This window comes from Pieris rapae, chromosome 23, assembly GCF_905147795.1.
Source record: "Pieris rapae chromosome 23, ilPieRapa1.1, whole genome shotgun sequence".
Lineage (NCBI taxonomy): Eukaryota > Metazoa > Arthropoda > Insecta > Lepidoptera > Pieridae > Pieris > Pieris rapae.
The window spans coordinates 1,942,125-1,965,741 of record NC_059531.1 but is presented as its reverse complement, the minus strand read 5'-3'; the positions used below and the strand labels follow the sequence as shown (position 1 = coordinate 1,965,741).

General features: G+C 33.7%; 2 protein-coding genes across 2 annotated transcripts in view; one reads left to right on the top strand and one right to left on the bottom strand.

Annotated features, from left to right (window-relative positions):
* LOC111001086 (pseudouridine-metabolizing bifunctional protein C1861.05) overlaps positions 1-23,617 on the top strand; it is a 151,503-nt gene that overhangs the window by 76,982 nt on the left and 50,904 nt on the right. The window lies entirely within an intron of this gene.
* LOC111001087 (CD63 antigen-like) overlaps positions 1-23,617 on the bottom strand; it is an 80,634-nt gene that overhangs the window by 40,643 nt on the left and 16,374 nt on the right. The window contains exon 2 of the mRNA XM_045633333.1: positions 20,081-20,145. The gene's annotated coding sequence lies outside the window, so the exon portion shown is untranslated. The remainder of the gene's footprint in view (positions 1-20,080; positions 20,146-23,617) is intronic.

Genomic DNA, 23,617 nt, shown 5'->3' with positions numbered 1-23,617 from the left:
GTAAGTGTGTGCTCCTATTTCACCATGCCTCCTGCTGATAGAGGACAAATCTTTGTTATTAATTTATTTTATTATTCTTTATTACTCAATATGTCATATGGAACATGGTGTAATGGTCGCAGCTCCTTACAACACTGTGTAAAAAAAACTTGGCGATTAAAAAGAGTCGCGGAGAGTTTATTGCCAGTTCTTCTCGTCCGTTCTACTCCCTTGATTTCAGAACTGGCAGTAAATGTAAAATTAGATTCATTTAATGTATATTTCTTTTTTCTTTTTTGACGTTCATAAGTGTATATTATGTTACCTACATGAATAAATGATTTTTTACTTTAACTTTGACTTTATAACAAGCCTCAACCGACAGGAGGCATATCTGATGTTGCCAGAAGGCACTTAAGAATCGGTACTGACTTTTCTTACCCTAAGTTCTTTTGACTCAAAGGATTTATTAATATGACTTGTATATAAATCAAAGATGAATTACTAACATGAATGAATGCCAGATTTTCGAAATTGTTAATGTTATTTATGTAACAATAATTTAGAGAAGATTTAGTGCGCGATTCCAATGATACATCATCAAACTCAAACTCAAAAATATATTTATTCATATAGGTAAACATGTACACTTATGAACGTCAAAAAAACAAATTAAATTAATTGTATATTACAACATTACAACCAGTTCGCAAGTCAAGGGCGTAGAGCGGGTAAGAAGAACTGGCAAGAAACTATCCGCCACTCTTTTCAATCGCCAAGTTTTTCATACAAATTGTTTGAACTGGAGCAAATCAATCCCAAGGATAGGATCAATTAAGTATTCGTCACATTTATAAAAGGCTTTATTTATTAATTTACTTCTAACGAGGGCTTTGAATTTATTTAGTGATAATTCTTTAATTTCGCTTTGGAGTTTGTTGTAAAAACGAATACAATTTCCATATAAGGAGTGGTTTATCTTCTGGAGCCTGGTTGCTCGCTACGGATATTAAGAGAACATCAAAATTCCAAAGAACCTCTCAAAGGGATAGAGAAGAAAAGTCTCTACTCTTGGGCTTTGAGTATTTAGTTTAAGAAGATGTTTGTAATCTGAATTCAATGAGACAATTGCTGATGCAATAATAATAATAAAAGCCTTTATTTAGATATTTATTTTTGTCATTTGCATTTAAACAAATTTCCTCAAAATCCCGCCATTCCACAATTATACCTTTACTTTTAAAAAAACCGCGCTAAAAGTAGTAGCGAACAACCGCCGAAATGGGTAGGTGTTGTGGTTGTTTTTCTTGTAGTGATTGATACATTTTTTTGAGCAATGTTGGCCTAGTGGCTTCACCATGCGTCTCTTATACCTGAGGTTGTAGGTTCGTTCCCGGGTGTGCACCAACGGACTTTCTTTCTATGTGCACATTAAACATTTGCTCGAACGGTGAAGGAAAACATCGTGCGGAAACCGACGTGTCTTAAGCATAGTTTACACGAAGTTTTTCAAGCCAAGCCAGCGCTGGCGAGAATAGAGCGCCCGCCTATTTTTCTAGCCAGTGACCTCCGCCCGCATGCCCCTCGACCCCCGCGCCAGTGTTGCGGACACGTGTAGACGCATCTCGCCAGTCACTGGCAAACGTCTGTAGGGTGTGTGTATTTTGTTTTTTAGTGTGGAATTTCGGCGACAAAAATGCCGAGAAAATTTAACGAAGAGGATACTTTTAAATTCGTACAACTGTATAGAGAGCACGAATGCTTGTGGGATAAGCGTTGTGATGCATACAAAAATAAATTTAAGCGCGCTTCGGCACTAGAACAACTTCGTGTAGGAATGAATATGAAATAACTGACTATTGATGAAGTTAAATCCAAAATAAAAAGTCGTTTCAATTTCTTTTTTCCTCATATATCAATCAACTCTCTTAATAGTACAGAGATGTTCCTTAAACATTTCTTTTTCAACAGACTTTGCCGCGAATTCATTATTCAAACGTGTGCACACCCTAAGAAAAATTCTTGAATGATTGGCCTCGTCTAAACAACAGGGCCAGGCCAGCGCTGGCGTGTCTGCAGGACTGGCGCCAGCATTACTGGCTTCGTCTAAACCTACCTTAAGACCCAAAGAAACGACGACGTGTGTCAGGCACTGGAGGCTGATCACCTTGCCTATAAGATTTAAAAATGATCATAAAACAGATTCAGAAATCTGAGGCCAAGAGAGGTTGTAGCGCCACTGATTTTTTTTGATACATTTCTATATTGCAATTTGTTTCTATATTATAATTTATTTTGATTGAATAAAGTTTTAATTAACAAAGCTAAACAAATAAGAAATGAGAATGTATTTAAAAGCTCAGTGCATAGGCGAAAGCACTAAAGCTGAAAGCTATTCGCCGTAAAACGAATTACATTTAGTGGCGAGATTACATTGTTGTCTGCTAAGTTGCTTTGTTTTTAAGTGTTACACTGTATTCAGAAATGGCGCAAATCTGATCGTCAGTGTATTTTGACATACATAACATAACATTTATTACTAACAAAACACACACAAAATAATAATTATAAGAGCAAATTATCAAAAAATTTTGCAACGTAAAAAAGAAATAAGGTACATATTAATAATAATAGACAGAATAATAATAGTAAGCAATGTAAAAAACAGTGTAAGTATTAAGAAGTCTTGATAGATTTGTTTGTAAAAGTATATAGTAAATAAATAAATAAAAACAATAAGAATAACCCTTACTAAAACTGTATGAAATAGATAAATTTCGTGGGATTTTTGTTGAGTAGATGTGCTTAATAACTGGGAAGAACATTTTGATTTTAGTCAATTTTTTTTTAGTGTATAATCGTTTCTGAATATTGTATTAAATCTAAAAACCCTATTCGTAATTACGTTTAACCACAGGGACCAAAACCTTATACATTTGTTTTAATTTTCTTTTCATTATTTTTTTTTACTTTTACTACTACATAGATTGTTTTCAATCTCAGATTGTGTATTAATTATTGGGTTCGCATTATTAAGGAAATAGCAAAGGGAAAAATGAGAGGTTTTTGTTGCATGGGAAGAAATGATGACTTGGGTATAAAGCGGGATGTGTCAGCAATATGGTATGCATTGAGGAGTTGTAACAGTACCAATTCTTGACCCACAACCCACTTGCAAGCCTTCTGGCAATATGAGTATCTATGGGCGGCGGTTGTCTCATATTACATAAAAAATGAAACCTTGGGACACAGCTGAAACAGGCCAACAGCTTATTTTAAAAGATCAAAGTAAGACTTCAGTTTTTATCAAGTTTTTGTGTTATCTAATGTTTCCAATTAACATGGGTAATCGAGTTACTAGTGCGATGAATTCTCTCTATTCGATTCTCGGTGTATAATAATAAACGCCTGCTTTGTTACAACAATAACTAAGTATATTTCCAACACTTCTTATCCTTAAACAACCACACAGCTTACAATTTAACGTCCGTCTTGGTCAAGCGGATCGGTCCGACTGACCCCCGCTTCTTTTTGATCGTCTCAAGACGACTCGTCATTTTGTTCGTGAATGTTGGTATCGAGTCAATCGACTTACTTACATCGAGTAAAACATATTTAACAAATACAATCATCAAATAATCTATACTCTAAATTATAAATAATAATTTTAAGCATAATAAAATTGTAAAATAATAATAAGTTATCATAAATTCATTACATTCGGCCGTCCGACTACGTGCGATCTCCTGACGCACGGTATATAATCATGGGAAGGTTTTATAAATTCAAATAACTTACACTAACAAAATATTTTAGTTTCATGTGAACTAATTGTAGCCTATCTATACATTTGGTTTTTATCATAAATTCATTACATTTACATCATTATTACAATCATTACATTCGGCTATTATTTGGATTCAGATTGATTGTGTGATAGTTTATTTGTCACTTTTGTTACTTTCGCTATCAGACGTACTACTGCTGCTAGCTACTGCATCTAAATTATCATTATGTTCGGACACATTTATATTGATCCACGGGCAAATCCTGTCTACCGCAACCACACTATCGAATTTATTTTTGCGTTTACTAAAGCCAGGTATTTCGACAATTTTATACCTATCATTGCCCAAAACTTTTGCTATTTTGAAGGGGCTTTATAAGTCGGGGCAGGAACTCTGTTTTGATCGCAGTTATGTTTTTGTTTAATTTGACTAGACTCAATTTGTACGAACTTCTTGCCTCACTTCTCGATCTGATATAATTCGGGATGGTAAACCGAAGTCATAAAAAATATTTTGTAATACTTTAACAGTTGTTTTAGTCTTTGTATCCTTAACAGCTCTTACAAACAAATACTTGGTAAATCCATCCACTATGGTGAGAATGTAAACATTGCCTTTCTTGCTTTTGACAAATGGACCAAAGTGGTCAATGTGAATGGTGTGAAACGGGATGTTAACCTTCTCTATCGGATACAACTGACCATTCTTATGTCGAGACGTATTATCCTTATTATAAGCACACTTAATACAAGACTTAACATACTTTTTTACAAATATACGTAACTTAGGAAACCAGAAAACAGATTGAATTTTCTCGGTAGTCTTTGATATTCCTAGATGACCTGCGTCATCGTGGTTAGATTTACATATTTGCCATCGAGCACTGCGAGGAATTACTAAACAGAGCTTATCATCAACTCTCCTATATACTCTATTGTTCTTAATTAAATAGTTTCTCTTAATATCTTTAGCTTCTTCATCACACTCAGGCTTAAGAATTTTATATATTCGGGATATCTCAGGATCTGACATTTGTAAAGTCAAGAGCCAGTTATCAGTGTCGATACTGTAGACTGTAACTGCAGAGTTATCGATAACCTCGGGTTTTAATTTTGTGTTACGGCTCAGTGCGTCCACATGAGTCATGCGGATGCCTGGCCGGTATTCTATACTAAAATTGAACTCACTTATTAAAAACCACCACCTAGCTATTCGGGGTATTAAATCGCGTTTCGTTAATGTAGTTCGAATAGCGTTACAGTCTGTTACAATTTTGAACTCAATCCCCAACAAATATACCCTAAATTTCTTTAACGAACAAACAATTGCAAGAGTCTCGAGTTCATAAGAGTGCAAGTGACGCTCTTCCGGGGTGGTTTGCCGGCTAAAGTAAGCAATTGGCTTGAGAGCACGCGACTCCAGCTGCCATTGCATCAATATCCCACCCACGCCTAGAGAACTTGCATCCGTATGCAACTCAGTTTCAAAATTAGCATTGTATAGAGCTAAAACTGGTCGGTCAATTAACTTATCTTTTAAGGTATTAAACGAATGAAATTCTTTATCTGTCCATTTAAAAACATTACCCTTCTTGAGTAAGTTGGTAAGAGGCCTGGCTATCTCACCGAAACTTTTGATAAATTTTCTAAAATATCCTGCTAGTCCCAAAACTGACGGACTTCATGTACGTTCTGAGGAACAGGAAACTCTTTAACAGCTAGAATCTTACTTTCGTTAGGACGTATGCTTTCTGCAGAAATCTCATAGCCTAAATAGTCCAGGGTATTATTGAAGAATCGGCATTTAGATAATTTTAAAGTGAGCCCATTTTGCCGTAACAATTTCAAAACATTCTCTAACCTCTCAAATCCCTCCTCCAGGGTAACCGATGGCACAAGAATGTCATCCAAATAAGCCAACGCTAACTCATCACGTTTATTACCCAGCATTGTATTCATTGATCTCTGAAATACAGCTGGAGCATCCGCGAGACCAAATGGCATCCTTTTAAATTCATAATGACCATCTGGCGTCACGAACGCAGTCAATGGACGACTCTCTTCCGCCACCGGCACCTGATAATACCCAGAAATCAGATCTAACGATGTAAAGAATCTATTGCCACTAAGGTTAGTTAATTGATCATCGATTATCGGCAAAGAGAAACAATCCTTCCTCGTATTACTATTGAGAGCCCTATAATCAACGCATAAGCGCTGTTCTCCTGTTTTCTTCCTTACCAATAAAATAGGACTTATTATATATCATAATTTGAATTAGACTCTAGTATAATATCATTTTGCAACAAGTCATTTATTATCTCCTTAACCTGACCTCTTTCCGAAAAGGATAATCTATACGGTCGGTAAACTACAGGTTTGTCATCCAATAAGTCTATTTTCATTTTAGTTGAGCTGATACAACCTATTTCTCCTAAATTAAATGCAAAGCAATCTCGATAATTGAGTAAAAGCGAATGAAGTCTAACTAATGCCTCTTTGTTAACTTGGGGACCAACATTTATGTCAGATATTAGTAAAGGCTCATATTCCGAATTATTTTTGGTTACTTTATTTACATAGGTACTATCTTTTTCAACAAAACAAGTTCCTTTAGCAATAGGGCATTTCTTGGATAATGTGAGATTTTGACCAGATAAATTTGTCACGGGCAAATAGCACTTTCCATCAACAACCCTATAAATTCCCTGGTGCAAATAATGCTCTTTCCTAGGCTCACCATTACAATAACCTTCAATATAAATATCTCCACAGAAGTCAGCGTCAGATGCGGTAGCTTCAACTAACCGTGATAATGAAATGTCGGTATCGTTATCAAGATTTAACTTCAAACATTTTACCGGCTCTGGTATGGTATCGATATCAGGGCTCTGGTAAAAAGTTAACTGACGACTATTCTTAAATACTCTACATTAACCTCAACTTCATCTAATTTCAAATCGACGTTGGTCCTATATACTGGAAATACTTTAGAGTTCCCGAACCCTTTGTTTACTGGCAACTCCGTTGAGTTTTTAGTTAAATTCAGACTTTGAGCATCAGATTCCCTGATTAAACTACATTCACTGCCGAAATCAATAAATGCAGTTAAAGACTTATCGTTTACCTTAACCGTTTTGTAAAATTTGTCGCTGTTGTTACTGAGGGTAGATATAGTTAAAAATTTGTTTAGGCTCATTTCGCAAGATCAACGGCTCTAGTTTACAATTATCGCTGTTGTGGCCTACCTGATGGCATTTTACACATTTCGTAAGAGGTTTAGGGCATCGAAGGTAAGGGTGTCCCTTTGAGCGGCAATTGAAACAAGTTAACAAACTTTCGCCTGAGGATGATGCAGTGTTACCCGTTCGAACTATCGTATTATCGCTACGTTTCCTATTGAATGTTTTATTTTCTAACATAGGACGTTGGGAGCTTAGAAAATTCAACAAGTCTTCCGGTTCGCGACAAGTCAGTGCCTGTGCACTGCTTCTAATAGATGTATCTAGTATTCCGTGGATAATACAATCGACGGCCTTTTTGCCTCTTATTTCACATCTGTTCAACAACGTTAACTTATCGTAGAAGTACTCACGTAAACTTTCGTTACTACGAGTACTGCGAGATAACATTTCTTCGAGAAGCCGACCATAATTTTGCTCATTTGGGAAAGCTCTTGTAAGTTTGTCCTGCCACTCTGACCAATTGAAAACAACGCTAGGAAGGGCTTCGAACCACTTCTTTGGCAAGCCAGACAGTTTCTGCAGAGCAAAATGTATGGTCTGCTTCTCGTCCCATTCATAGATTAAAGCACATTTATTTACTTTCCTAACCCAACAGTCGATATTCTGAGTTTTACTTGACGGATCAAATTCTGGTATTACATTGTTGAGAAGATTATTATTTAAATTACTTATCTTGCACTTATGCCCTTGAAGGGTATTAAATATATCCAGTACCTGTTCAGTAGACCAACTACCTTTTTCCTTGGATCGTCTCTTACTTGCACACCGTGAACTACGGGGTGACTCACTGTTGGAGGAGGAGGAGCTGGAAGACTCTTTGCGTTTCTTCGTTGATCGCTTTTTGCCTCTCTTAGACTTAGCTGCTGCCTTGGAGGAAGACCGTGAACGCTTTCTCTGAAATTCATCATTACGAGAAGGCGAGCCTTCGGGAGTCATCGCTTCATCAATATCCATACCTCAAAAATAAAATATCATTTTATTATGTTAGTATATCAATTCATTGTCTAGACGTACTAAAACTATAAGGATATATGTTTTTTTTAAACATTTCTAAATTAAGTATTTAAAGAAATAAACTTCATTTATTTGAAATTAATCCTTGACTGAAAACAAACTACAATAATGATTTCGTTAACGTTGACACGCTCTAAGGGATACATTTTATAGGCATACTTAGCTTCTTATTTTTTTTTAGTTTTGCTTCTTCTAGGTACACATGACCTCTACTCTAATTTACTACACGCTCACAGATCAGGAGGCATACATAGCCTCGAGTATCTAAAGCACACTTGGCTTCCTATTGTAGGCACACATAACCTCTAACGACTAAGCACACATGGCTCGATAGGCATACATAGCCTCTAGCAGCTGAAGCACACTTGGCTTCCTATTGTAGGCACACATAACCTCTAACGACTAAGCACACATGGCTCGGTAGGCATACATAGCCTCTAGTATCTGAAGCACACTTGGCTTCCTATTGTAGGCACACATAACCTCTAACGACTAAGCACACATGGCTCGGTAGGCATACATAGCCTCTAGTAGCTGAAGCACACTTGGCTTCCTATTGTAGGCACACATAACCTATAACTACTAAGCACACATGGCTCGATTGACGTACATAATCTCTAGTAGCCAAAGCGCACGTGGGGCGTTCGATTTCTAATCATTTATAGAAATAACATTAATAGTCGTATAAAACACTTGTACGCGCCTTAGATTGGGTCTTGTCCCGCTTCTGAATTGCGATGAATTCTCTCTATTCGATTCTCGGTGTATAATAATAAACGCCTGCTTTGTTACAACAATAACTAAGTATATTTCCAACACTTCTTATCCTTAAACAACCACACAGCTTACAATTTAACGTCCGTCTTGGTCAAGCGGATCGGTCCGACTGACCCCCGCTTCTTTTTGATCGTCTCAAGACGACTCGTCATTTTGTTCGTGAATGTTGGTATCGAGTCAATCGACTTACTTACATCGAGTAAAACATATTTAACAAATACAATCATCAAATAATCTATACTCTAAATTATAAATAATAATTTTAAGCATAATAAAATTGTAAAATAATAATAAGTTATCATAAATTCATTACACTAGTAAACACTTGACTCCTAGATAAATTAGGTGCTTTCATATCTATCTAATCCCCGGATTATATTCCGATATTGTCATTTTATCAATGGAAAATTCCTTTGTGGAGTTTCATAAAATGTGACTCAATATGTCGATATAAGGTACGTTTTATACTAACAGTACTTTTTGAAGTTATACTTCTTTCGGCGCGGGGAAACATTATTAGAGTATTTTTTATGACCACACACTGTCACAAAACCCAACACCCTGAAGTTAGTATAGTCAATATTTTAAAATAATTTTATTCCATTTTATAACTTACCTTAAAATAACTAAAATATATGATTAAAAGGAGTCCGTTTAGGCAAGGTTCCGAAGATACTGGCAGCGTTCCCCCTTTGAATAATAAATAATAAATAAATCAGTAGCGATACAACCTCTTTAGGTCTTGGCCTCAGATTTCTGAATCTGTTTCATGATGTCGACTTTTTGGGTGTAAGACATGTCGATTTCCTCACAATGTTTTCCTTCACCGTGCGCAGCCGGGGATCGAACCTACGACCTCAAGTATGAGAGTCGCACGCTGAAGCCAAATTCTTTGTGAGAGGTAGTTGTCAGCTCTTCGGTCTCCAGCGATGTCGATTTTTTATATTTTCCTAAAAAGCCTTACAGCGCTAGGACCCCATGGACCAATGGTTTCAACACCGAATGGGATAAACTTATTCAGCTAGATAATGCGTTAAAACAAAACTCTCAATGTAATTACTACCTTTTTTTTGTTAGTGTCGTTTTCGACAAACGCAGAATAAGGAGAAAGATTCATTTTTTTTGTAATATTTTTATTTTGTTACACCAAAGAAGTATAACTTCTAACGCGCGTACATAAGTACACATACTTTTTTTTATATTATACTTCAAATGTAATACTGTTCATGCGTGCCTAAAGTTCCAAGAAGGTTGTATCTCCAAGGAGTTCCTATTATTTATTTAAGCGCGTAATTTCCTTTGTCTAAAACAATTCAAACAAAACTGATCTGTATCCACTTCAGTTTTGACGTCATTGATACGTTTAATTATTTCTAATTATATTGAGTCTAATCTTAATATATATAAATCTCGTGTCACGATGTTTGTCCGCGATGGACTCCTAAACTACCAAACCAATATCAATGAAATTTTCACACCGTGTCCAGTTTGATCTAACTTAAAAGATAGGATAGCTTACATCATAATTTATACCCGCAATATTATTTAATTGCAAATATTCTTTATTATTTGATACAATTCTAACTGATGGCGCTGTGTTAAAAGTACCAACGTTTCACATAAGTTCTCCCACCGTTTCCCTTGAATAGTTTACTACTATGTAATATAATAAAAACCTTAGCCACAGCATCGCTTGGCCGAGTCCGATAGTAATATTATAAAGAGGAAAGATTTGATCGTTTGTTTTCATTTCTCCAAAAATACGTGGGTTGCACTGAAAATGTTTAGAACTGGCCACTTAGAAATATTGCTAATAATATATATAAAAACTTTATTTAAATTTCAATATTAGAACTCTTTGGTAACCTAATGTAGTATATTGCATTCAATTGTCATTTGTTTTTGGGAATTGGCGGCAAATCTAAAACTCTTGTTACTCGTGAAAATGAACCTAACGAATAATAATTAATTAATATATAATAAATAAAAAATAATAATAATAATTGTCTTTTATTTGCTTTGCTCTGTATCATATCTTTATTAGTGAAACCTTTTGTGGATAAATCCAATGTGTTTATTTTATGTTTTATTCTTAACTTTGATTTTAATGTAAAGATGTATCTGTTTTGTTTTCAAATAAATAAATAAATAATTAATACATATAAATTTAACCACTCACAGTTTACCACTTATTATATATTTATTTTACGTATACTTTTCTATGAATAGACGCCGTCGATAGGCACACTATTAATACACACTCGATAGTAATAATAATACCAAATTGTCCTATAATATGCCAGGGCATAGCTTATTTTAAACCCGTTTAATTATAAACCGAACTTTACCGAGTCTATTTGCAGCCAATAATGATTGGGTGAAACTTGAATCAAATGGTAATTGCTAATAATAACTGTGTATCCAACTCAATTATATATGAAGGGTAGATCAAAATATTTATACATATTGCGGGCTACTTAGAAACTTGAATGGCTCTAGTTAGCGCCTTCTGAAGTTTGCTTCCGTTTCTAGCAATATATAAACAATTTTTGATGTGAAACATCTATAGCCGCACGTAAAACCGATTTCTGCCGTGGCGACGCATGCCGTGGCGACGCATGCCGTGGCGACGCGTCGCCGCGCTATTTGGTGGTATTATTATTACAAAATAATATATATCTTAATATGTTACATTATAAAACTGCTGTGGTTTGTATTAATTGTAACCATAGCAGTCTTGTTTAGGAGCGCGACAAATGCATGCAAAAGTAGTTACATATTATATACCTATATACAGTCTATATGCAGTAGTAAATTTCACATTAAAAATATTTAATGAAATTAATTTTTTATTCAATAAATAGTCATCGTTATCTGGCAAAAAAATCGTAATATTTTATTTTATCATTATTTAGTTCCTATCACAATCTGTTCTTTTCTGCTTATTACTTTTCCAAAATAATGTCGATGTTTCACATCTGCCAGGCGTCCCGTGACGGCAAACATTTTTTTTTCTTCAATTTCTATTTTGTTCTTTTTAGAGTAGAGGCCGTGGGGTTCAAGTGCACAGCTTAGATAGATAGTATCGGTGACCCCAGAGCTAGTGGGTTTCCTCAACGATTAAGTATCGCAATACAGCCCGGAAATGTTGCAATATAGAATATAGGTACATGGCCACAAAACCATTTTTTTAAAATTCGTTTTAATTTTATCTTATTAATTTTGTTATTACTATGTTTATTTATTTATTTAGCACTCCTACAGCTAACATAAATTATACATAATGACATACAAATACACTGAGAATATAGCCAAATATGGAATACATGATATATTTAACAATAAAAAGATTTAAAAAAGGGAACAAACAAACAAAAATTATTTAATACATTTGACTAATTGTGATTTAATTTATTTAACTAAGCTTATATTAGTTGTGTTGTGTGATGATGTAAAAGTGTGGGTATGTAGGTGATGGTGTGTATGTGGGGTGTGCTCATGATATGAGTGATTTTGCGCTGTGGATATTCCTAATACATTTTTTAACCACATTCCGCGATAACCCAAACAAGTCAAGGCCCAAATAGTGGTCGTTGTATGTCCGGGCAGCGCGATACAAAACTTAGTTTTTAGCATGTTATTTAAGAAAATTGTTATGATTATAACAATAGATATTTTTCTAACATAAATCTTATATTATCCTTGTACCATGTGTGATGTTTCAGTGTTTATAAAATAAACATATGTATGTATTAAAACCGTACAATTGTGAAGAGGCGAAGTAGGTACTTAATTATTAAACTAAGCTAAGATAAAAAGACAAAAATAATACGGTTAATTATAATTTATAAGCATTTTTTATTGATACAAGCTTCCTTAGTAGGCATTATTTATTTATCTTTTAATATCGAGAATTTAAGTGTATAGGGGACAAATCTTTTTATAAACACATAAATTAAAAATTATTTTAATTATTCTTTATTTATTTATTAACACTTCGTTGAATTACATAAAAGGAAAATATTAAACATAATTTAATGACAAGCAACTGGCGACCTTATCGCTTTAGAGCGATTTCTCTAGACAACCACTGTGGGTAAAGGAAAAAACCACTATGGGTATATTACATAAGGTAGGCAAGAAGTGCAAAAATACATATTACAAATAATAAAATAGGGAAAACCAAAAAAAAAAACATACTTAACAAAAACAAAAAGAAATAAAAATAAACTAAACTGATACAGGTTACATAAAACAAAAAGTAAACAGTGCACATGAATCATGACAATCTAATTCAAGATCGGTCTCACGTCAGTTAGAAGTTAGTGATATGACGTGGACAGGTAATGTTTATACAGCAGAAATTTAAAGGAAGATAGTAGATTTACTTAAGATGTCATATGGAACATGGTGTAATTAATGGTTACAGCTCCTTACAAACGTTGTGTAAAAGAAAAAACTTGGCAATTAAAAATAATGGCGGATAATTTATTAGAAGCATTCAATGTATATTTCTTTTTTGGCGTTCATAAGTGTACATTATGTTACCTACATAAATTAATGATTTCTTTAATTTGAATTTAGTTTTTGTTATTATTAATTTTTCGTTTTTTTATATTTGATCATTTTAATTTCTTCCTGTGATAGATAACTTATGTTCTAATATATTTGATATGTGATAAATTTGTGATGTCATATTTTCTTGTATTTAAGCATACAACAAAATAACGCCAAAGGTTTTTTATAGAACAGGGGCAAATGGGCAGGAGGCTCACCTGATGTTAAGTGATACCATGGACACTCTCGATGCCAGAGGGCTCGCGAGTACGTTGCCGGCCTTTTAAGAATTTGTACGCTCTTTTCTTGTAAAATAGCTCCTTCATAAAAAGAGTACAGTAAGTGTGGGTGTGAGTGAGAGAATACCCATAGTTACTTTAAACAACACGACAAAACCACTGAATTACAAATATTAAATTGTTAACCGTTCGGCTGCGGGTAATATACAAGACGAGGGTAGACAAAAACTTATAGCGTTTTGTAAAGGATTTGCGGGGTCAAAGGTCGGCACAACATGGCTGAACACGATTTTAATTACATTAGCCGCATGTTGATAAGCCGCATTTGCGGATTGCTTCGTCTGTGTACATAGTCTATGATATATATTTATGTATTTAGTACGGGTTTGATAATTTGTACAACTGACCAACTGAAAAAAATTTCAAAGATGTATTTTCGATTTTTTATCATATTATTATATATATATTCACGTCTTAGAGAAATTAAGAGCCCAATATATATATATTGGACTGAAATTGGGCTAGTGAAAGAAAATAGAGGTACTGGTGATATCGTGTTAGAGAGGGAAAGGGACTGAAAAAATTACAAATTTTTAACACAAAAAATCCGAGATTCGACGGAATACTTTGGCTTTTGGTCGGATTATCGATTTCGCTAAGACTTCACCTTCGGTGACCTTTCCAACAAAAAAAAAGGAATCATAAAAAACTCTTCATAAATAGCAAATTATACTGTGAACACATACAAAAAAATATACTCAATCGAATAGATAAACTGCCCGTTTCCTTTTACATAAAAAAAGTCAAGAGCGTTGCAATTCTTAAAAGGCCAGCACCGCACTTGCGACCCTTCTTACAATGTATGTTTATGCAGTATTATTTAACATTGGATGAGTATCGCGCCCGTTTGCCTCCTTATACATAAAAAAGAAAAGAGCGTAGCAATTCTTAAAAGACCGGCTACGCACTTGCGAGGCTTCTTGCAATGTCTGTTTGCCTACAGAAAAAAGAGAGTGATCCTATTGTTATGGATTTTACCCCAAGGAGTCAAATCTGGATCTATCCGTGTTCAATGAGTAAAAATAAACCCAAAGGTTTAATACATTTAACTATTAATATACTTATTACTAAATACTGTAATTTTATTATTATACTCCTAAATAATTTTTTTTTATGATTTTTATTCCGTGTTTATAATATTTTCCTTCCCTTTTGTAATTCCTTATCAAATATAATTGTATACCTATTATAATACATACTTTCTTGTATTAAGTATGCGTGTGTTTTAGATACATCAATCAATACAAACAAAGAATCATTTGTTAAACATTTAAAGGTTGTTAACTAAGTCACGTTACCTTCATCCTAAAAAATTATTTTTATTTTTATATTTATGTACAGAAACAGAAAACAGATTGATTAGATACATACAGTTATTACACACTAAACAACATATGAAAACCTGAAACCCAATTACATCTGTACTCAGCATTTTACACAAAATATCAACCACACATACACATATTAAACTTAATAACAAAAAGAATATATATATATATATATTAATTAATTAAAATAAGTTATTTAGGTTGCAAGTTTTCACCGTGATTTACCTTTTTGAATTTACAAATAGTATTTTGAAAAATATCAACTTAAAAACATTCTAACGAGCGAACCATTCTGCGTTACATTATTATCAGTTGTAGGTATCATAAAAAGCCCAAAAACATTCTTACAAACTGTTCCTACTCTTCACATGCCATATGATGATCACGTTTTTTGATGGACCTTATATTATACGCTTGACCGCACTATGGAACGAGGGTTTATCTCAATGGGTGAAGTGCCCTCATGATAAAAACCAATCTTCTGAGTAGAATGAACGTGCTTTATCATACTTGGTTTTGGCTAAAAGGTCGATGTTAATAAGGTCTTTTGTAGACATTGTTAAATTGAGCGGAGGTTTTTAATTAATTATTATTTATGAGCTATGTTCGGTATAGAATCATTTTTAGTTTATAAAATTTAATGAGGGTCATGAGGGTGGTCCCAAAAATATTTTAACTCGACAGATCCGTGCGTTGTTAATGAGTCGTTGTTGAGCATTCGTTGGGTTTAGTTAGATGCAATTTTATATATATATAAGTCTATATATATATATATATGTTTTTTACAATATAACATAATACAATAGATACAATTTTATATATATATATATATATATATATATATATGTTTTTGTGCATTTCTTGCTAATAGTTACGTCCCCCATTAAGACTTATAGTGAGTGTTTTTGTGCGTGAAACTATTATTGTAAGATAAGTTCAACATCAGTCTAACCTCTCTTGTTCCCAAACTAACAATTTCTCCATCCTTACGGCTGACGTCATTTTGTGCCTTTCGCCCTAATAAGGAGCAATACATTGAGGTATGTAATCAGGACTTATTTATTATAAGATGACGTATCGACAGGCATTAGTGCACAGCATTTAAAAGGAGACACAATTATAAAAGAGAAAAAATTATACAATAAAAAACGTGTGGCATAACTTTTTATTTATGCAGTATTTTTTTTCTTTGACATTAATTCAATCTACTAGACTAACTCGTCTATATTGTCTGTCTCACTCTAACGCGTACCGGCTGCACCGGCCGCGCTTACGCTACGTCACCGATCTCATCCGCGACAAGTAAATACGCAGTATGGATTCTGTCCCACTCTAACGCACCTGCGCTACGACAACGATCATGCCAGACCGATGTGAGACGCAGTATGCGTTCTGTCCCGCTCTAACTCATATTGGCCACACCTTACGTCATCGTGTGTTAGGATATTTTCGTTACGGAATTTCTTGATTCGGTCACCACGCTGAGAGCCCGCGATAAAATCTATGGTTAAAAACTTAAGAGAATAAAATAGATTAATGACATGACTGACATGGATGGTCATAATATGTCTCGCATGTCTTCAAAGCGTCGTTTATTTAACTAATATAGTATTTATAAAATAGTGCGTGCGTACAAAGTACACATGTCAGAAGTGAAGCTTCTTTGTTAATTAATTATTACTAAGGTAAAAGACCGAATATAGACCAGTGTCGATAATTGTTGAAACCAAAAAAAATTACAGTAGGATGAAACCCATTAGAAATGCAGGGGAATATGATCAAAATGAAAGGAAAAATAAATTACGGTCGATCCGAGTTCGGGAAGTGGGAGGGGGGTGACTTTTAAGGGGGAAATATTGTTTTTCTTGATTTCCGGCGAAACTACCAGTCCTATGGAAAAAAGTTAAATAGCAAAGTTGTAGGTCATAAAAAGATCTACAACTTTGGTATTTACAATTTTTTCACATAACCTCAAAATTTAGGTGAAAAATTCAAAAAACCAAGTTTATGGTTTTTTATTTATATCTTTTTTTAAAAGTTTTTTTTTCTACGAAATTTGATGAAAACTTACCTTATTATGTCCCAAATATACTGTAATTTATTTGATTAAAAATATTTATTTTTTCGCCTGATTTTAACTTAATATCAAAAAAGCACCCTAATTTTCAATCGAAAATTCTGACGTCAAAATTTCAGCTTTTTTCAAAAAGTTTGGGGGCTTTTTGTTCGTTGAAATATCTACTTTCTGATGGTGTAAAAAAAATTATACATTACCATAGGAAATATTATTAGAAAATGCAAAAAATTGAAAAAACCTCAAATTCGAAAATTTTCTTTTAATTATGTACAATTTTGAGGTATTTATTAAAATTTACACTTTAAATACTCAAAAAACGTAAGATTTCATGCTTCATTGATAAACGAAAAAATTGCCAATTAAAATATACTTCTATAATTAACAAACAAATAAGTTAATAAAGTTAATATTTAATAAGACATCTACAATATTTTGAAAAAGTTGTAGGATCTTCTGTAAATAATATTTGTAGATGCCTATTTATTGCTGTTTTAAGATAATTTATATACCAGAGTGACCTTCGGTGAATTTTAGCCCAGTGTAAGTTATTTCATTGAGAAGTGGGGATGGACCTAGGAGGGTCTGGGCCTTACTGCTACCTGCTATTTCGTAGCAGCTGTAAAAACCGTTAGCCAGTATTCGAGATACAGAGTAGTGTACAACATCGTTTTTAAAAATACACCTGCAGGCTGAGTTACTCTAAGTGATTTGTGAGAAATTTACTTTATTCAAAGAAAAATTCAAAATTCACCGAAGGTCACTCAGGTATATAAATTATCCTAAAACAGCAATAAATAGGCATCTACAAATATTATTTACAGAAGATTCTACAACTTTTTCAAAATATTGTAGATGTCTTATTAAATATTAACTTTATTAACTTATTTGTTTGTTAATTATAGAAGTATATTTTAATTGGCAATTTTTTCGTTTATCAATGAAGCATGAAATCTTACGTTTTTTGAGTAATTAAAGTGTAAATTTTAATAAATACCTCAAAATTGTACATAATTAAAAGAAAATTTTCGAATTTGAGGTTTTTTCAATTTTTTGCATTTTCTAATAATATTTCCTATGGTAATGTATAATTTTTTTTACACCATCAGAAAGTAGATATTTCAACGAACAAAAAGCCCCCAAACTTTTTGAAAAAAGCTGAAATTTTGACGTCAGAATTTTCGATTGAAAATTAGGGTGCTTTTTTGATATTAAGTTAAAATCAGGCGAAAAAATAAATATTTTTAATCAAATAAATTACAGTATATTTGGGACATAATAAGGTAAGTTTTCACCAAATTTCGTAGAAAAAAAAACTTTTAAAAAAAGATATAAATAAAAAACCAAAAACTTGGTTTTTTGAATTTTTCACCTAAATTTTGAGGTTATGTGAAAAAATTGTAAATACCAAAGTTGTAGATCTTTTTATGACCTACAACTTTGCCTTTTAATTTTTTTCCATAGGACTGGTAGTTTCGCCGGAAATCAAGAAAAACAATATTTCCCCCTTAAAAGTCACCCCCCTCCCACTTCCCGAACTCGGATCGACCGTAATTTATTTTTCCTTTCATTTTGATCATATTCCCCTGCATTTCTAATGGGTTTCATCCTACTGTAATTTTTTTTCATTTTTTACTATTTTTGAAGGCTTCGGCACTGGTCTAATAGATGATCTTGTACCAGTATATGATCATGCTTTTGTATATCTATATTCACACTGTTAACATACTGTATACGTATAAATAAATAAATAAAAAAATCTGCGTTTACTTTACAAGACGCTATGCGACAGAATTGGCATCTAAAGATCCAATATGTATCTACTAAACGAATACATCATCGTGTATCTTTTCTTGATTCATTAAAATTTCTTAAATCTTTAAAACTACGCAACGGATTTTGATGCGTTTTTTTCTAATAGATAGAGTGATTCAAGAGGAAGGTTTATATGTATAATAACATCCGTTAAATAGTGGAGAAGTACTGTTATTTTTGATATTTCTAATGTGATGTCGTAAATAATTACATTTTTCCGCTTACATTGCAAACGCAGGCTGAACCCTACCAGTTTTATCAAAATAATGTACTAAGTATTGTACACTTTGAAAAGGTCTACAGAAAAATCCGTGATGGTATATGTCTATCTCTTATGGATAACCCACATTTTTATATACAACGTTCACAGATTTTCTGTAGTGTATTTAGTATCAAGCATTGCACCCGTGCGAAGACGGCGCGGGTCGCTAGTAGATTATAATGCAAAATATTGAAATCAAAAGGAATTATACCGATATTTATTTCCGAGAAATAAACATTTTACAGTCTTTTAAACAAATGTAAATCTTTTAAACTCTAAATAATGTCATGTTAAAAATGAAAATTTCTAACGGCAAAGGTTTCCGGTCTGAATAAACTCTTACAAAACTTTTGAAATATTCACTGTTAAGTTTTCACACTATACAGTAGTTTCTATTTTATTGAACTTTCCATTGCATATGAAATTTACACTTGCTAGCCACTTGTCCTAATGGTAAAGAAAGAAAACTGGCACTGGCGGTACCGCTACTATGACGCTCCACTCGGATCCGAGTGGAGCGTCATAAGAGCACTTAATATAACATTTTTTTTATAAGTTCACCGTGCCATATATGTACTCGTATAATGCCATCTACATGTATATGTTACAAGCTATCTTCTCTTAATACACATGACAATTATGTTTAACATAAATATTACAAAAAAAAAAAAAAAAAAAAAATATTAAAAATAATATAAACCAATTCGACTTAGGGTCTTTCAAGGAAAGAGCGTACCAATTCTTAAAAGGCCGGCAACGCACTCGCGAGCCCTCTGGCATTGAGAGTGTCCATGGGCGGCGGTATCACTTAACATCAGGTGAGCCTCCTGCCCGTTTGCCCCCTGTTCTATAAAAATACAAAAAAATTACAGTTTCAATTTTAAATTCTACTCGTATTTCTTACAGAAAGAAGATAGAAACAACATATACAATTAAGCCTTACCTGTCAAGATCTCGTTAATATAAAGTAACATTATTCTTCGCCAGTTGTGTCAAAACTGCAGTGACCTGAAACAATAGAGAATAGAGTAAAAAAACAGGGAAAATGTTTAACGCTATTTCCGTTAATCACTCACGCAACTTGTCTTACTTCCGGTTCTGAAATTCGACAAGCATTTTTCGTAACTACCCGAACATTATAAACGGCCTGATTCACACGCTTCGCTTTATTTCCCTTCGTTTTGATCACAAATATATGATACGAAACACATCTCAGACCTACTGAATATGCATAATGAATTTCATAAGAATCGGTCGAGCTGTTACGGAGGTGTATGGGAACTAACATTGTGACACGAGAATTTTATAAATATACAGATTTTAATTAGTTATATATCCGAAATCGTTCTAAGACCAACTATTTACGAATCTCGGTTATGTATCGTATACCTACAGATTACAACATAAATTACCAGCGAATAGATATATTTAATGTGACTAAAATATTCTTAAAAAAATATTTAAAAAGTTCAGGTATCTTTTACTAATAATGGCTTTGTTTGTTCCTTCATATTAAATATATATTTTAATCTACCAATCAATCAATCTTAGAACTGTGCTTTATGTTTATGTTTCAATGTGTATTCCGTTTTGCCTTTTGTGTGTAATGTAATTGTTTGGATATTGTTTAGTGATTAGCTATAGGAATACTTAAATAAAATAAAATAAAATAAATAAATTCTAGCTAATTTCTTCGTCGATTCTCCTTCACACATTCCCATAGAATACAAATTCATCCCAGACTAAATACTCACAATACACTCAACAATTAACATTTAAATTAATTAAAATGTAAACAAAAACTTCATCAACATAAATGGATTTCGTTCCCAATTATATTAGCAGTCTGTCGCGTTTAAATTTGAAAGCATATTTTAAACAATGCTTCACATTTTACGGACAGTGTTTTGTGTAATAATAATTAATAGAATTGGAGTGCTGTGTTCTTTTCGAACCATTTCTACCTTCATGTAACAATTCTTAAAAGGCCGGCAACGCACTCTCGAGCCCTCTGGCATTGAGAGTGTCCATGGGCGGCGGTATCACTTAACATTAGGTGAGCCCCCTCCCGTTTGCCCCCTGTTCTATAAAAAAAACAGGCAATGTACTTGGTAGTGTAATGGGGAACATCAGATGATCTCTATATATATAAAATTCTCGTGTCACAATGATCGTTCCCATACTCCTCCGAAACGGCTCAAAAGATTCTTATGAAATTTTTTATGTATATTCAGTAAGTCTGAGAATCGGCTACTATCTATAAATACGATAATACAAAACCTTAATTTCCATCTACCCACTAAAATAAACCCATTATTTTTTATTTGTTGGTTAAGAACTTATCATTTGAACTCAAGTTTATAGAGAAAAATCACTGAAAACCCTATAGCATAGCACAATATTCCATGTTGGTATGTACTAAAAAGGTAGCCTTGGCTTGAAGGAGAGGAAAAAACAATTGAATGTATTCTTGCTATCCAAATTGGATTATGATTTTATACTGCATCAAGGTTTTTCGAGGAGGATTATCGCTGACATCTACACTATTGGAAATCGTGAAATAAACGATTTCAGCCGAGGTTTAAAAGTCAAATGACAGGTTGGCATGACATGTCGGATTAAAAATTTATAACGACATTTGACTTTTTACATTGAAGTTGGTATGTTTCATAATCCCAGTTTTTTTATTTGTCTTTAGCAAATATAGTGCGGCAAAACTACCTTATAAACCAATCAGATGACACACATTAATATTTATGTATAGTGTGTGTGTGTTTGTCGAGTGACGTAGTGCGGTCGTAGGTTCGATCCCCGGCTGTGCACCATTGGACTTTCTGCCAAAGTGCACATTTAACATTCGCTTCAACGGTGAAGGAAACCGGCTAGCCTTAGACTCATAACGGCGTGTGTTAAGCACAGGAGACTGACCACTAGTCTTTTAGATCACCAATGAGGCCAGAAGAGGTTGTAGTGCCACTGATAAATCTACTATATATTCCAGTAAATAGATAAAAGCCTTTACGAACTCTAACGTAGGCGTCGACTGAATACGCTCTGATCGATTTCGTTTATATTTAGAATCGCAAAGGATATGGACCGCTCAATATTCTAAATTTAACTTGGCCTGTACCGGATATCCCCTTGACCAGCTTACTTGATATCCGCCGGAAACTACATCGGCTTTTACTTTTTTTTATTGCTGCCAGTATGTCTGTGTAAACTTAATACTTGTGTTAAACGAAAACGAATTATACCATTTTCTTTCATTTTGTATCTCATTCCTAAATGATAAAAATATCGATGACGTATATATAATATTAAATACATAACATACACAATAACACAGTAAAATCACTCAGCAAACATAATTATAGGATCTCTAGTGTCGGAAAGTCATTAACATAGACGTCATTAACGTTAGGCTATCTAATAACTGAAAATACCTCAACGTTCTCTGGCCATAGATAAATTCATAAATTGTCTATGGTATCGGTACGACAGTTGTGTCGCTGTCAAATATACTTCGGGTCATTGTGGAATTGTTCATTAATCCATTCACTCTAATGGCTACCAGACTTCATCAAAAGTTTTATAGCTTACGGCTGTTTAGCGTGATGTTTTCTTGATTATCGGCAAGTTAGTATTGATAATAAAACATGATTTACGCTGTATTTCGTCTACACCAGTGTTTCCCAAACTTTCTTGTGCAACGCCCCTCCTTAGCCTTTCCTTACCACCCCTCTCCCCTGTCACCCATATACCATGTATGAAAGATGGCCACTAGAAATAACGGACGACACAAGAAAAGATGGACAGATGACATTATGGGACTAACGGAGAAAAACTGGATAAATGTTGCTTAAAAGGGACCATACAAAACCTAGGCAAATTAAAAATAGATGTTACATAAATTTTGTTTAAAACTTATACTAACCTAACTAATACTAATATTGAGGAATGTAATTAACCAATTTTTTTATTAATAAAGCTTTAATAATAATAATAATCGTAAAAAAGTCGAATTCATTTTTGAATTGCTTTTAAAAATAAATTTTAGAAATTGCCTTTAAAAATTGCTCCCTGTGGGGATTGGGCCCTACTTTGGGAAACACTGGTTTACGGAATACGGTCATAGTGGCTACTGTTTTGGGACTGGCCTTTAACTGCTACTGTCTGGACTTATTCACATAGTTTTTCTTTATATACCTATAGTATGAACTGGTCGAGTAGCTTCAGCGAGTGACTCCCATAGTCCCATCCCTTAAATCGTAGGTTCGATCCCCGTCCAATGGACTTTCTGTCTATGTACGCAATTATGATTCACCCGAACGGTGACGGAAAACATCGTAAGAGAACTTTGTTTCCTTTAGACCCGTTGACGGCGTGTGTGATTGACATATGATACAGAAATTTGAGGCCCAGTCCTAAAAATATTGTTGAGCCACTTTCTATAGCATGAAGTACCTTAGCAAATAAAAAA